We start from the raw sequence: 15,966 nt of genomic DNA, 5'->3' as shown, positions 1-15,966 counted from the left end.
GGTGCTGAGCAGCCAGCTCAGCCGGCTCCACCTGTTTAGCCAGCTCATCTACAGCTCGATAGGCTTGCGCCTAGATATGCACACGTGACTATCGAACACGAGTCAGCATTCGACACCGCATTTTTCTCTAGATCGGTGCTGACTCGATCTGCCTATCAGGACATCATTCAGCGGGGCCTCTCAGCTATTCTTGCCCCAGTCACAGAGCCGATCTACCCGCGACTGGTACGGTTGTTCTACCAGAACCTCCGATCGTTGCCGCGCACTACAGCCGAGCTTATCACCTCTATCGATGGCCATAAGATCACCATTACAGTGGAGACTCTGGCCCGTTCGACTCGCTGTCCACATCGGTGCCTGCCAGAGCTTCAAGAGACCTATCCCAGGCTCCACAGGCCTTCTTACACCGATATGGTGATTTTTCTCACAGGTCACCATACCGGTGGCGAGACCTTCACCACCCGGACATTCTTGCCAGATGACCTGTGGTTTACAGATTCGGTGCTCTACCGAAACATATATATGGCAGGACACAAGATTCAGAGGCGGGGCGACTATCTAGCAGCCCTGTACGCCTTCTATACCGGCCACTGGGTGTCTATTCCTGCACTTATCTGGAGCGTGATAAGGAAGCTCTACGATGAGTACGTCAGCAAGGAGGCGCCCGGAAGGGCCAAGTCTCTTCCATTCAGCCACCTCATCACCCAGATTCTCATTGACCAGTGTTATCCCATCCACTCGCAGGAGGACCCCGAGAGAGGTTCTTGTCACTTCCTCAAGAAGGACTGGGACAAGAGTTACAGAGCTATTATCACTCGCCTGTAGATCCATGCCATACTGGCGGCTGCAGAGCTGGAGTTAGAGGAGGAAGCAGCTGCACAGGCAGCCCCAACACCAGCAGAGCCAGTAGCAGCAGCTCCAGCAGCGGATGATGCACTAGTCGATCCAACTGTCGAGCATGATGACATTGATTTAGAGCACTCAGCGGATGACGCAGCTCAGCATTCTCCAGTTGGGTCACCTATCCACGAGCAGGAGTAGACCCAGGAGCTGTCTTCTGACTCATCCATACCAGACTTGACCCCCGGCTTCGGAGTGCGTCTGCAGACGCTCAAGGACGCTGTTGTTGCCATTAAAGCTAACCTCACGGCCCACAGAGCAGAGTTCGCTAACTTCCGTACGGATGTCGCGACCATGTTCATAGATCTATCCCGAGACATCCGCGGAGCCAGACCTGCCCGTCCTACCTCATCTTCCTGAGCTCCTAGTCTTTTCTATCTTATGATCCCTCTCTCCTTTTGATACTTTGTTATTGTCACTGTATTATTTTTACAGCCAGTCTGTCGGCTTTGATATTTTTGTTGTACTTGCACTTTCTCTATTTTATATATCTATTTTTGCTATGGGTGTCATATGATTGTATTCTCATATCTGTATGTTTGACTCTATCAGGTGCATCACAGTAACTTCAGTGAGAAAGTGCTACCCAATTTCCAGGACCACCCTTATACCTCTCTCATTTCCTTATCTGTTTATCCCATTTACACTTGCATGTTCACTGTGCGCTAATTATCCCATTTTGTTATTTGATAAGTTTATCCAAGTGCCAATTTTCAGGACCACAGTTCATCCCAAGTTTGGGGGGGCCATGCCACCCACTTTGGATACTTCAGTCCCGATCATTCTTGCTCAGTTGCACTGGTATACTCTTTCCTTTGTTCTCTTTGCACATTGAGGACATTGTGCAATTTAAGTTTGGGGGGAATTGTGCTCTATAGTGATAGTTTTAAATTCAAACTTTTAGCATGACTCGTGTATTTGAGGGATATTTCTATGATTGGTCCATACCTAACTATGATTTTGATCTTTTGAGGACTATATTGCTTAAAATTTAAAAATTGCTTGACTTGAGAGTCCAATACTCCTTGTATGCCTTATGAATGCCATTTAGGAGTAAGTTTTTTGAAAGATTGATATCTTGCTTGCACTTGTGGTCCACATCATCCTGATTTTGTAATTATTTTGAGATTCATTCTAGGATTCTACACTAGCACAGGCGCACACTAGCATTCATTTGTGGGGTACATGCTTTGTTGATTATTGAATTGGTTATATCCCAATTGGGATAGTAGTGCATTGAAAGCTTTCATTCTTAATAAAGGTGGATAACAACCCCTTTTCACTAAGTAGCCGAGATTCTAGCCTCATCAAGCACTGAACATCTCACGCCGAAAGGTGGAGGGCCCAAACTCTAGGTTAATAATTGTTTATTCAAAAAAAAAAGAAAAAGAAAAAAATGAGGACTTCTCTCAAAAATTGAGAAGTGGGAAATGATTAGATGGTTGTTGTCTTGATTTGTAGCCTAGTTGATTTGAGCTTGTAAGTCCGTAGGGGTGTTTGAACACCTAGTGCCCTAAAGCCGTCTGGTTTGGGAGTCATTGACTTAACGCTCAATCTCATGAATCACTAGAAAGCTTAATAGATCAATACATTACACTATGCTTCCATCTTTGATCCTCTAAAAAAAAAAAAAAAAATGAATGGAAAGAATAAGCGCACTTAACGCCATTTTTGTAGGGAGCACGATTGCATTTAGCATATGCAACAAGCCTTTTAAACCCCTAGGTTACCCCTAGTGGATGAGTGAAGTCTCGTGAGGGTTTCCAAAAATGGTACCCATAAACATTAAGCTCATTTTTTCAAAAGAGGTACCAATATTGCAAACAAGCATTGGAGAAAACTATCTCAAGTATACAATTTTTCAACCCTTTCCAAGCAATCTCCCAAAATCTCAATATCAAGCAAGCAAGTTTGTTCCTCCACACATCAAGAAAATGATCATGCAAATCAAAACAACTCTAGAATTCTTTTGAGTGGACCGGCATCAATGTGTTGCTATCTTAGCCAACTAGAGAATTAATCACATCCTTACCCTCAAACTAGGACACAAATCTAGTACCGAACATCAAGACAAAAAGTAGACCTTTTATTAAAGCTTTATATTTATTGTTTTCTAGTTTATAGTTGTATAGTTGTTCATTTCATTCCTTTACTTTTTAGTTCATTGCTAGGGACTAGTAATATTTAAGTTTGGGGGTGTGATAAGCACTGAAAAGTGCGTATTCAAACCCCTTAAGCTTAGGCATTCTAGTACCTTTATCTATCTTACTTTACCATTTTAGATTGATTTCGTATTATTTTCATTTTCAGGTACTTATACCGAAAATAAGCTAACTCGGCCAAATAAAAGCTTAATTGAAGCAATTCTGAGATTAAACAAAGAAATGAGCAAAGTGGAGAAAGAAAGAAGCAAAATGAAGTAAAGTAGCAAGTTCGATCGATCCAAGTTCAAGGTTTGATCAATCGAACAATGATCGATCTCAGCACTTCAAGATAGATCCAAGCCTTAACCCAAAGCACTTAAGTCCAAAATTTCGATCGATCCAACATCATTCTTCGATCGATCGAACACCTTTGTCCTTATCCAAATGATTGATCCTATCCACAGCTGCACCACCCACCAACCACTTTTGTCCTTTTCCCGTAAATATTTCCCATAAATATCTCGGATTTGTCTCTTTCCAAAAAGCTTAGCCAGTTGGATCGATCCAGCCTAAGTTCGATCGATCTCATTTACTTTCGATCGATCTGACTTACTTTCGATCGATCGAACTTCCTCCAGTGCGAAAAAGTTAAAATTCCATCTCATTGAAAGTTGTCCTTTATCCAATCATTAGGGAATATTGTGTCCATGACCCCAGCTCATTTTGGGTTTCATTTTGACCTACCTATATAAGGATAAGGATTACTTTTTCAAAAAAAAAAAAAAAAAAAGGAAAAACATTATATTTTTCATATCATCTCTTGGAGAGAAAGTTTAGAGGAGGAAGAGGCTAGAGACACCATTGGAGATCTTTATCAACAAGGAGCAAACCTCTTCCATGGAGTTAGCCCTTGAGGGTTGGAGCATCATCACCATGAGTGGCTAGACATCCTCTTGGGGCTAGAGTTAGCCCCAAGCATGCTTTCTATATCTTAATCTTGTGTATTATTGAGGGATTAGTGTTGTAATTAATGTTTTGACATTTTGATATATGTAGATCTTGTTTATTCAATGATTTATGTGGTTTAATGCTTCCAATTGATCATTTCATTCTATTCATATGTCTATGTATGCTAGAATTAATATTCATGTTCTTGTCTCTAGATTTTGTGTTATTGATGCATGTCTATGTGTATTGATGCCATAGATTTAGAGATTATCAAAACATTGTGCTTAAAATAATGCTTTTGTGATTCTCTTGATGGTTCATGCTTATCTCTTAATGGATTGTGCCTCTCCCCTAGTTTATTTTTATACTAGTAGTGTAGATGTAGTGTAGTTGCAGTGTAGTGTTAAATGGGAGGATAATCTATGCTTGTTGTTTGATGATCCAAGCTTTTGAATGCAATTAGCATATGTCCCTAATCTTGTGTTGTATTTGGATTGTGAGCCTAATGAAAGGATTAATATCTTGGTTTGATTTATTGTGCCTTTCACATATTGTTTAGACAATATAAGCTTTATTGCTTAGATATATTATGCCTTTCACATGATGTTTAGACAATACAAGCTTAACTAGTCATCCTTGCTTGTTTAATCAACCAAATACACACACACACCAATATTGCAACACCCTAATTGCCCTCATTAATCACTTGTCAATAATATAGAAATGCATTGCTTGGTGATGATCTCTAAACCCCAAGACTTTTCTCTCTCTTTCTTACTTTTAATTGCACTATTTTCCTATTACTTAGTTTAATCTTGTTGCTCTTTAATCAACCAACCAACCAATTGTTTGATCACTCAACCTACTAGCCCTAATTGCGATTCCACAATCAACTCTGACATTGCTCAATCCCCACAATCCCTTGGGACGATCCCTACTCACTCTTGCTACGTTAGTAGTAGTGTTGGTAGTGGTTTTTATAAATTTAAACTTGACCCAAAAAGGCTTTCCTTGAACTGCACATTCACTACATCAATTTTGGCGTTCACGAGCGGTTTTAGTCGTCAATAATCCTCTTCCATAACATCATCTTCTTTGGCTAAAAGACTAGCCAAGAAATAATCACCACGACCCCTTCCACGAATTCTGTAAAATGTTGAAGTATGGGAATCGTTCCGATTTCCCACGAAAAAGAAACAGTTCCCTTCGGGAGTGTAAACCGTGACTCTTCCTCTGAAGCAATCGATCGTAGCATGAAACAAAGCTAACTAATCCATCCCGAGAATGATATTAAAACCAGTCATCTCTAGGAGGATAAGATCAAACATAAAAGTCTACCCAGCTATCACAATAGAACAATGGTGTTGTCGTTGCAACAATGTTTAAAGATGTGCAAAATAGTTTGGCTAAGTTTTAAATTTATAAATGCCACTACTACCTCTAACTAAAAATATAGCTAGGGTGAGTAGGTATCATCCCAAGGGATTTTAGGCGTGCTTGCAGTGGAATCAATGTATAGGGTTAGTAGGTTGAGTGATCAAAAGGTGGTGTGATTGGTTGATTAGATTACAAACTAAACTAAACAAGTTCAATATAGAATAAGCAATTTAAATGAAATTTAGAGAAAACAAAAGAGTGAGGTCTTGGGGTCCAGAGGTCATCACTAAACATCACCATTCTAGACATTCAATGTATAATTAATGAGGGGAAATGTGGGTGCAATTTTTTACACCTGAACACCTAAAGAAATCAACTACGGAGAGCACACAGAAAAAATCAAGAAGTGAGAAAGCAAATCTTTGAGATAGTAGTCATATTCAGAGTCCCATGGCCTTCACTTTTGTTCAGGCTCTATTTATAAGTGTTTTTGGCTTAGGAATTTACATGGAGCCGTTTCTTGGCTTTTATTCCCAAACGTGGGTAATTTATGCCTATAGATCGTGCATTCGACATTATTGCGGGCGTTATGGAGTTTGGGCCTTGTCAAGATTAGGCCTGTTCATTCTGCCTTTGTTTTAAGTAGGTTTTCCTTCGCTGGGCTTATGTTTGATTATGGGCTTCCAGCTTTTTTTAACTTTGTTGTGGGCTGCCTTTTGTCGCCACGTGTTGTTTTGTTATTAGCGTGAATTTTTTCCCTCCACACTTTGCCCCCGATTCCTTTTTATGAATTTGATTCATAAAAGGAATTGTAACCATTTTCGGGAAGTGGAGAAGATTTCGCGGCTGTTACTGCTGATCATTACCGCTCATACTGTTGATTCTGGGACTTCGTGTTTGCCCTTCCGTTATCCGTCCCTTTCAGCTTATATACATCATTTTCGTGATTTGGGCATCTGTATCTGTGATTTTGTTCCTGAGTTTTGGCGAGAATCCGATTGCTAGATACTTCGACATCTCATTCCATCCGCCGAGGTTAGTCTTCTTTTCATTCCATCTTTCTTATATTATGAGTCAAGAAAGTAGTGAACGAACACATAGTGTTCACATGTCTGATTCTGAGTTGGGAACTGTGGTGGCGAGTCTGAGCGATTATGTCGAGGGTCCCATAGTCCTCCCTGCTGATGTTGTAGAAAGGAAGTCCTCTTCGATTTCTCAATTGAGAAGGAAGAATCGTGTTCCTTCTGACATTACCCTTGAGGAGTACGACCATGATTTGAACTTTGGTATAGGTGAGGGTTTAGAAGAGGGCGAAATGCTTTTCTCAGCTTTGCATTTTCCCGTCTTTCGATTCCCCTTAAATTCTTTTTATCTTCAGGATTTGTCGATGTTGAATTTGGCTCCTCTTCAAGTTAACCCTAATTTCTTCCGTATTCTTTCCTGTCTTCTTGCTCTGAACAGGGTTCGAGGTTTAACCTTGAATCTTGCCGACCTTCTATTTTGCTACTCGCTTGATAGATTGAAAGGAGGAGAGGATAGGTTCCACCTTCACTCTAGACCGGGTAGAACTCTTTTCTCTCATCTTAATACCTCTGACAAAAAGTGGAAGTACAAAATTGTTAAGGTCGGAGGGGCGTGGCGGTCTTCTTCCATTCGGGATTTATTCGTCCAATTAAGCTTTCATGCCCTATCTGTTCCCGTATTTGATGATTCGAGCGAGTCTTCTTGTTTTGTTTGTGTCGTAAAGCATTTTTATTGTGTATATGACTTCCTAGGTCACAAAACTGATTTTTTCTCTTTAAAATTTACAGATAGTCGTCTTGCCTACTTACAGGAAAGAGTTTGGAGCGACATTCCTTCTGCCAAGATCCTTCTCTCCTCTTCTCTTCTTGAGGTGATCTCGAGAGATCCTCCAGTAATTGCTTTAAATCCTAAAAAGCCCATTGATCTTGACGCCTCCGAATTTGAGGTTATCTTATCACCTACCCCTCTTACCCTCTTTCAATCAGTGATGGAACTTACTCCTCCAAAACCCCGTACGACAAAGAAGAAGAGGGAGGCGGCCGCTAAGTTGTTACAAGAAAAGAAGAACCTTCTTGTCGAGGTGAGCAGGCTTTCTCCCTCTCAAAAGCAAAAAAGGGCCCAGTCAGGGACTAAGCGTGATGAGCATGATGCCGAACAGGGGCTCTTAGTTGCAGGTGAGTATGCCGAGCCTTCGGCTGGCCCTTGAGAGATAGAGTTTGCTACTCTACTGAAGGGTAAGGTGTCTGGCGAGGTTCCGCCTCCTCTCTATTACCCTTCAAGTTCTCAGGGATTACTTGCCTTGTCGCTCGATACCCCTTCTTCTGTTCCAGCCAGAGTAGAGTTGGTTGATGCGTTTACATAGAGGTTCAATGCAAAGGGTGGAGCTGCGCCTGATGGTGATCCTGCGTAGCTTCCCCCCTCCCCCCCCCCCCCCCCCACCCCCCATTTTTTTTTTTTTGGAGGTGTTGGGTATGCCCTGCCCCTTTTGTAAAAACCCTCACTTACTTGTAAGAACATGAAGGTTTTCTTTTGACAATCTTTGGGATTGCTTTTGCTTACATTATTGCTTGTGATTCGATGTATTTGTCTACTTTGCAACTAGCGTTCGAGCATTAGGCATTTGAGGCCTTCGCCTATTTAGTGACTGGCTCTTTGCCTATTTCACGATTGGCTCTTGGGGCCGTTTAGCTTTTCTGGTCTTAAGCGATTTGTCTGGTCAAACCCATTTGGCTTTTTTGGATTTGAGCGATTTATTCGGTCAAGCCCGTTCGGGCATTAGGCTCTTGGGGCCTTCGCCTATTTTGTGATCGGTTCTTGGGGCCGTTCGGCTGTTTTGGACTCGAGCGGTTTATCCGGTCAAGCCCGCTCAAGCGTTAGGCTCTTGGGGCCTTCGCCTATTTTGCGATCGGCTCTTGGGGCCGTTTGACTTTTTTGGACTTTAGTGGTTTATTTGGTTAAGCCCGTTCGGGCGTTGGGCTCTTGGGGCCTTCGCGTATTTTGTGATCGGCTCTTGGGGCCGTTCGACTTTTTTGGACTTGAGCGATTTATCCGGTCAAGCCCGTTCGGGCGTTAGGCTCTTAGGGCCTTCGCCTATTTTGCGATCGGCTCTTGGGGCCGTTCGGCTTTTTTGGACTTGAGCGGTTTATCCGGTCAAGCCCGTTCGGGCGTTAGGCTCTTAGGGCCTTCGCCTATTTTGCAATCGGCTCTTGGGGCCGTTCGGCTTTTTTGGACTTGAGCGGTTTATCTGGTCAAGCCCATTCGGGTGTTAGGCTCTTGGGGCCTTCGCCTATTTTGCGATCGGCTCTTGGGGCCGTTCGGCTTTTTTGGACTTGAGCGGTTTATCAGGTCAAGCCCGTTCGGGCGTTAGGCTCTTGGGGCCTTCGCTTATTTGTAAGTTCATCTTGAGTGTGTCGTCACGAGTTAACCCCTTTTTATTGGGCCTTCATTGTATGGGCGTTCCCTTGCTGATGTTTAGAATTTAAACGATTTCTAACTTATAGAAAACCCATTTTCTGTTTAAAGTGAGATAGGGATTTGAAAAGAAGTAACCTATCCCAAAAGAAAGCGGGGAAGACCCTACATTACGGACCCCCTCTGATAATGAGCTGAGACTATCCATGGGCCTCGTAATTTAGGGCCCTCACCTGCTGATTGTATACCCGGCAGGTTATATTATAATAATAAGGGATTCTTTTCCTTTTTTATCGATGTGGGATCGTACTTTCTAAAAAGGGGAAAAATATGTGGGGAGTGTATGGAGACCTTTGACAATGGGGCACTTTAGTATCGTAAGTGGGGTCCCATTATCAATGGGTCCCACACACTGATAGGAGGTAAGTGTGGATCCTTATAAAAAAAAAAAGAGTTAGAATCCACTTTTTGAACGATGTGGGACATCGTTTCTCGTAGGTGATAAGACCTTATTTGTGGTAAGATAAAAGATAAAAAGTGTGAAGTAGAGACCCTTGATGGTGGGTCCCGTTATGGGTCGCCTACCATCAGGGGGTCCACTCCACTGTTTAGATCTCATGTTATTCCACTTTAAATAATAGTCAGAAGTTTTGTTTTTATTCAATGTGGGACATTTGCAAAAGGCTGTCAGCAGCTTTATTTATTAAAAAAGTAGAGTACTGGAAAACACTGTACAATTTACTTTATTAAAAGTACCTTTTTAGGTTCATTGCATTCCTCAGCTTGGTCATTTCGGTGCCATCCAAGTGTCGAAGTCTATAAGCTCCTTTTCCAATCACATTTAATATTCGGTATAGCCCTTCCCAGTTAGGTTCCAATTTGCTAACATACTTTTCTGATTTCAGGAGCACCAGATCTCCCGGATTGAAGCTTCTCCTTCTGACCCTTTTGTTATAACTATTTGCTATCTTCTGCTAGCCGGATGGCTACGGCTTCCTTTTTTTCTTCCAATAGATCCAGACTGTGTTCCAGAAGCTGATTATTTGACTCCTGGTTCTAAGCTAAGCTTCAGATGGTGGGTGCTACCACTTCGGTGGAGATTACGACCTCAGTGCCGTAAGCTAGAGAGAAAGGGGTTTCACCAGTGGGACATCTCAGGGTGGTTCTGTATGCCCATAGGACATTTGGCAATTCTTTTAACCACTTCCCTTTTTTTATCTTCAAGCTTCTTTTGATGCAAGCAAAGATCGTCCTGTTAGTTATCTCCGATTGCCCATTGCCTTGGGGGTGGTATGCAGCTGATACTTTCTGGCTGATATCGTACTTGTCGAAGAAACATTGAGTGTATTGATTATCCAGATTCAGCCTGTTGTCCATGATGATGGATTTTGGGATTCCGAATCTGCATATCAGGTTGTTCCAAACGAATTTTTTCACTTGGACATTAGTCACACTTACATATGCCTCTGCTTTTACCCATTTGGTGAAATAATCAGTGGCTAACAAGGCGTACCTTTTCTGTAATGTCGCCATTGGTAGGGGTCCTACCACGTCTATTCCCCATTGTGCGAACGGCTATGGGCTGCTCATGGTGTGTATTTCTTTCGGGGGTAGATGGAAGAGTGGGGAATACCTTTGACATTTGTTGCATCTGCGAGAGTATTCTTCTATTTCCCTTGCCATGTAGGGCCAGAAATAACCTTGAGTGAGAGCTTTATGAGTCAATGACCTGCCCCCAGAATGATTCCCACAATCCCCTTCATATATTTGTTTTAGATCTTCTCGGGACTCCGTTGGGGTCAAACACTTGAGGTAGGGTCCGGAATGCGATCGCCTGAAGAGTTGTCCTCCTACCACAGAATATTTAGCAGCTTTTATCCTTAGATGTCGGGCTGCTTCCTTAGAATGTGGAGTTGTCCTCTCTCAAGGTAAACCAATATTGGATTTATCCAACTTGGTTCCCATGGGATGACCAATACCTGCACTCCCCTTGTGATGCTTGGTGTATCTAAGACATCAATGGGGACGACCTTGGTGAGTGACTCATCCATTATGGATGCTGTATTTGCCAAACGATTAGCTATCGGGTTTTCTTCCCTAGGGATTTGCTGAAATATGATTGTATCAAAGTATTTTGTCATTTTTTCAACTTCTTCTCGGTATACATTCATTTTGCCCTCTCTGTTGGTGTACTCTCCCGTCACCTGCCTTGTGATGAGCTGCGAATTGCTATAGGCTTTGAGATGTTTTACTTGGAGTTCCTTGGCCAATCTGAGCCCTGCCAACAGTGCCTCATATTTAGCTTCATTGTTTGTGATTGAGAACTCTAGTCGGACTGATTGTTGAATTTTGGTCCCCTCGGGGGTTCTTATCTCTACTCTTGCTCCAGCTCCGGCTCCGTTTTGACTTGAAGAACCATAGATGTACAATTCCCAGCAAGGCTCTTCTGTGGTTTGCTGTTCTTCCCCTGGGTCAATGTCCAAGAAAAAGTCCGCAACCACTTGCCCCTTTTTGGCGGTGCGCAATTCGTACCCGATGTTAAAGGAGCTTAATTAAATTGCCCATTTGGTGATTCGACCTGAGATGTATGGTTTACTGAGAATTGTTTTGATAGGATATATTATGGGAACTACTATTCAATGAGCCTCAAAATAGTGTCGGAGTTTCCTTTTGGCCTGAATTAGAGCAAGGATCATTTTTTTTGCCAATGAGTACCGGCTTTTTGGGTCGGTCATGGCCTTACTGGAATAAAAGACTGGGTGTTGCTTCTTTCCCACTTCTCTTACTAAGGCTGAGCTAGCTACTGACTGAGATACTGATAAGTAGAGGTACAATGGCTCTTCGGGTTCTGGAGCAGATAGAATTGAGGGACTTATCATGTATTCCTTGAGTTTCACGAGAGCTTCTCTCTGCTCTGCCCCCCAGATATCTCCTTTTCTAGCTCTAATTGCGTCGAAGAACGGTTTGCACTTGTCTGATAGTCTGGATATAAAACGGCTAAGAGCCGCTACTCTCCCAGTGAGGATTTGGACTTCTCTCACGGTTCAGGGCTCTTAACTCTGTAGCAATTTTGCCAACTGAGTGGGACTTGCCTCTATTCCCCTTTTGCTCACCAGGTGACCGAGGAACTGTCCCGAGGAGACTCCGAAAGAACATTTTGCTGGGTTTAACATCATTCTATGTTTCGTAAGAGTATCAAACACATCCTGCAGGTGTTGCTGATGATCTTTCTTAACTTTTCTTTTCACAAGCATATCGTCTATGTAAGCTTCGACCACTCGGCCGATCTGTTCTTCGAACATTTTGTTGATCAGCCTCTGATAAGTTGCTCCTGCATTTTTTAACCCGAAGGGCATTACCTTATAGTAATATGTCCCCCGTTCGGTGATGAAAGAAGTCTTTTCTTTGTCTGAAGGGTTCATCGGGATTTGGTTGTAGCCCAAGTAAGCATCAAGGAAAGTCAGTTTTTTATATCCGGTCATAGCGTCTACCATCTGATCGATCTTAGGGAGTGGGAAGCTATCTTTTGGGCATGCTTTGTTCAAGTTGGTGAAGTCAATACATACTCACCATTTACCATTCTTTTTCGGGACAACCACCACGTTTGACAACCATTGAGAATACTGGACTTCTCTAATGAACCCTGCTTCTAAAAGTCGATTAACTTCTTCGGCAATGATTTTATTCCTTTCAGGGGCAAACCGTCTTTGTTTTTGTTTCACTGGATGGTGGCTGGGGTCCACATTCAGGCTGTGACAGGCCGTCCGTGGGTCAATTCCCAGCATGTCCCAGTGATTCCAAGCGAAGATGTCTACGTTCTTCCTTAGGATTTCTGCCAGCTCCTCTTTCTCTTGAACTGACTTGAGAGTCCCTATGTAGGTCAGCTTGCGCTCGTCCCCTGTGACTATCTGCATGGCTTCTAGGGGTTTTATAGTAAGATGTTCCTCTTCCGGTTCCTCCGTCTCTTTTGGAGGGGAAGAGCTCGGTAATTGTTATTTCGGCAATTTCTTGCCCTTTTCAGAAGGATAAACTGTCGTGTGATAGCATTCCTTTGCTGTTACCTAGTCCCTCCATATATCGATGACCTCTTGACCTTCGGGTTTATGCATCTCATGACTTGGTGCAGGGTTAATGGGTCTCCTTCCATGCGGTGGATCCATCCTCGACCCATTAGCAAATTTTAGGTCGGGTGAATATCCATAATCACGAAGTTCTCTTTCAAAGATCTTTTAGCAGTAGTGACTGATAGTGTGATCACACTTGTGGGCTCCGCTCTTCTTCCATCGAATCCTAACAAAGGGCTTTTAGTGGGACGAATCTGGTCTGCAGCCAATTTTAACTGATCGAACGTCCACTTTGTCATGATATTAACGCTATTTCCAGGGTCAATCAGTACTCGTCTGACCAGACAGTGGCCACTAGTAGACTAACTACTAATGGGTCTTCATACAGGTGTTGCACCCTTCTAAGATCCTCTTTATGAAAAAAAACTTGTGCTGGATTGGGTTTGCAGTCGACGGTATTGATTTCCCCAATCCTCCGCAGCTTATGGGCTTGTTTGAGCTGGATCCTATAGGAATTTCCTAATTACTTGTCTTCTTCTGGACGGCCATGAATTGTGTTGATTACTCGGACAGGATGGCTCTCTACCGCGGCTTTTGGAATTGTACGAGCTCGATCTTGCTGCCTTTGTTGCCCCAGGGTAATCAAGTATTCAGTTAACTCGCCCTTGGCTATTAACGCTTCCACCTGTCTTCTCAAGCTCCTACAATCATTGGTCAGGTAACCAAAATCACTATAGAATGCACAGTGTTTATTCTGGTCTTTTTGCTCCATTGGCTGTCTGATTGGTGGTGGGATCTGGAAGATGTTTCTTGCCTTGGTCTCTTGGTACAGTCTGGCCAGTGTTACTTTGAGCAGCGTGACTCTTTCGGTTGTTCGGGATTTCTTTTCAGGGGCTCGTCCCTCAATAGTTGGGGGTTCTCAATGGGCCTTTGGGGTACTCGATCGCTCATTTGGTCGATTATCTACTGTGACCAGTGTCGCTCTCTGCTGTCTAGTTACTTCATTTTCTTCAAGTCTGATGTAGTTTTGTGCTCGTGAATTCAGCTCCGACATGTTAGTTAGGTCTTCTTCACCAGAGAATAATGGAAAAGTGAGCGTTACTATCTTAAACGCATTTATGGCTGTGTCTTGATTGCAATCTGGCATGCCCGAAGACTCCATATTGAATCAGGTGAGGAAGGTTTGTAGGCCTTCTCCCTTCATCTGTCGAATCGTAAAGAGACTGGCAATGGTTTTCTTTTGTTTTTTTATTTCCACAATACTAGGCCAAGAACGCGATGCATAGTGATTCGAAGTTTGGGATTGACTTGCACGGGCAATTCTTGAACCACTCTAGGGCCACCCCTGTCAGGCTGGATGGAAATATTTTGCATATGAATAGATCATTGTGAGCCTCTAGTGTCATTCCTGAGTATAGTGGTTAAGGTGCTGGAGGGGATCTCCAATCCCATTGAATTTGATGAACTTGGGCATTGTGAATTTCTTGGGTCTTGCGACCCGTTCTATCTCATTTGTGAAAGGGGTTTTCACTATTGATGCAATGAATTCTCTCGCCATGTCTTCGGGAATTTGGGCCTTCAGCCCTTTGATTCGTTTGTCCATTTCTTTCCAGAGCCTGGTGATAAAGTCGTTCCCCGAAGACGGCTGATCAGTTACTGGGGTCCACACTTCTTTTCTACTTGAATCCGTATCATCTGATGGATGGGCTTTGGTGACTCGAGGCCCCCCAATATTGGAGTTCCCCAAGGTGCGGGACTGACTTGCTGTATCGTGGATGTCCTCCAACGTTCCATTGAGCTGTTGGCGTGGAGCCTTCTGTTAATGAGGTGGATTATCATTGCCTGGCTCCATGGGGGGATCTTCGTTCTGACGTTCGGGCCGAGGGTCGTTCGATTGTTTATTCCGCCGAGCGTTACCTTGGAGTCTTTGGTTTTCTCTGCGAAGAGTGCTGATTTATGCCACAATGGTTTCTTGAGCCTGCCATAGCATATTGATTTGCTCAGCGCTGGCTTCATTTGCTTGTCGCAAGACTTCCAGTTGTGCTTGCATTTCTTCGCATATCTTTAGCATAGTCTCCTGTTGCTGCGGTTGAATAGTGTCTGGCTCTATTGCCATTCTGGAGTGATATTGTATGTAAGGGATAAGGAACAAACTTTTTGCATCGATGTTCCTACAGACGGCGCCAAAATGGGTGCAATTTTTTACACCCGAACACCTAAAGAGATCAACTACGGAGAGCAGACAGAAAAAATCAAAAAAGGAGCAAGCAAATCTTTGAGATAGTAGTCATATTCAGAGTCCCATGGCCTTCACTTTTGTTCAGGCTCTATTTATAAGTGTTTTTGGCTTAGGAATTTACATGGAGCCGTTTCTTGCCTTTTATTCCTAAACGTGAGTAATTTATGCCTACAGATAATGCATTCGACATTATTGCGAGCGTTATGGAGTTTGGGCCTTGTCAAGATTGGGCCGGTTTAATCTGCCTTTGTTTTAAGTAGGCCTTCTTTCGCTGGGCTTATGTTTGATTATGGGTTTCCAGCTTTTTTTAACTTTGTTGTGGGCTGCCTTTTGTCGCCACGTGTTGTTTTGCGATTGACGTGATTTTTTTCCCTCCACAAGAAATATATATTACAATTTGAAAGTGTATGATTGATTATTTTAACAAGTATGAATGACCAATTAAGCATATATTGTCTAAGCAACCTAGTGAATAGCACAATACATCAAACTAAGCCATTAATCCTTCCTTTAAGCTTACAATCTAAACACATCACACGGTTAGAGAATAATACTACTTGCATTCATAAGCATGGAACATCCAACAATAAGCATGGATTGTCCTCCCATCTAATAACTAAGGCAACTACACTATAACTAAGCTAAGGGTATGAAAATTAAACTAAAAAAACTAAGGGAGAAGTACAATCCATTAAGACATGAGTATGAACCATCAAATAAACAACAATAGTATTCTATTAAGCACTATGCCTTGACAATCTCTAGATCCATAGTATCAACACACATAGACATGCATCAATAACACAAAAAACTAGAGATAAATACATGAACATCTATTATTGTAATACCCCTAATTTAA

Source organism: Cornus florida, unplaced genomic scaffold (assembly GCF_030987335.1).
Source record: "Cornus florida cultivar Cherokee Brave unplaced genomic scaffold, ASM3098733v1 CherokeeBrave_3.0.0_Hap2_Chr05, whole genome shotgun sequence".
Classification (NCBI taxonomy): domain Eukaryota; kingdom Viridiplantae; phylum Streptophyta; class Magnoliopsida; order Cornales; family Cornaceae; genus Cornus; species Cornus florida.
The sequence above is the reverse complement of the archived record's forward strand: the minus strand, read 5'-3'. Positions refer to the sequence as shown.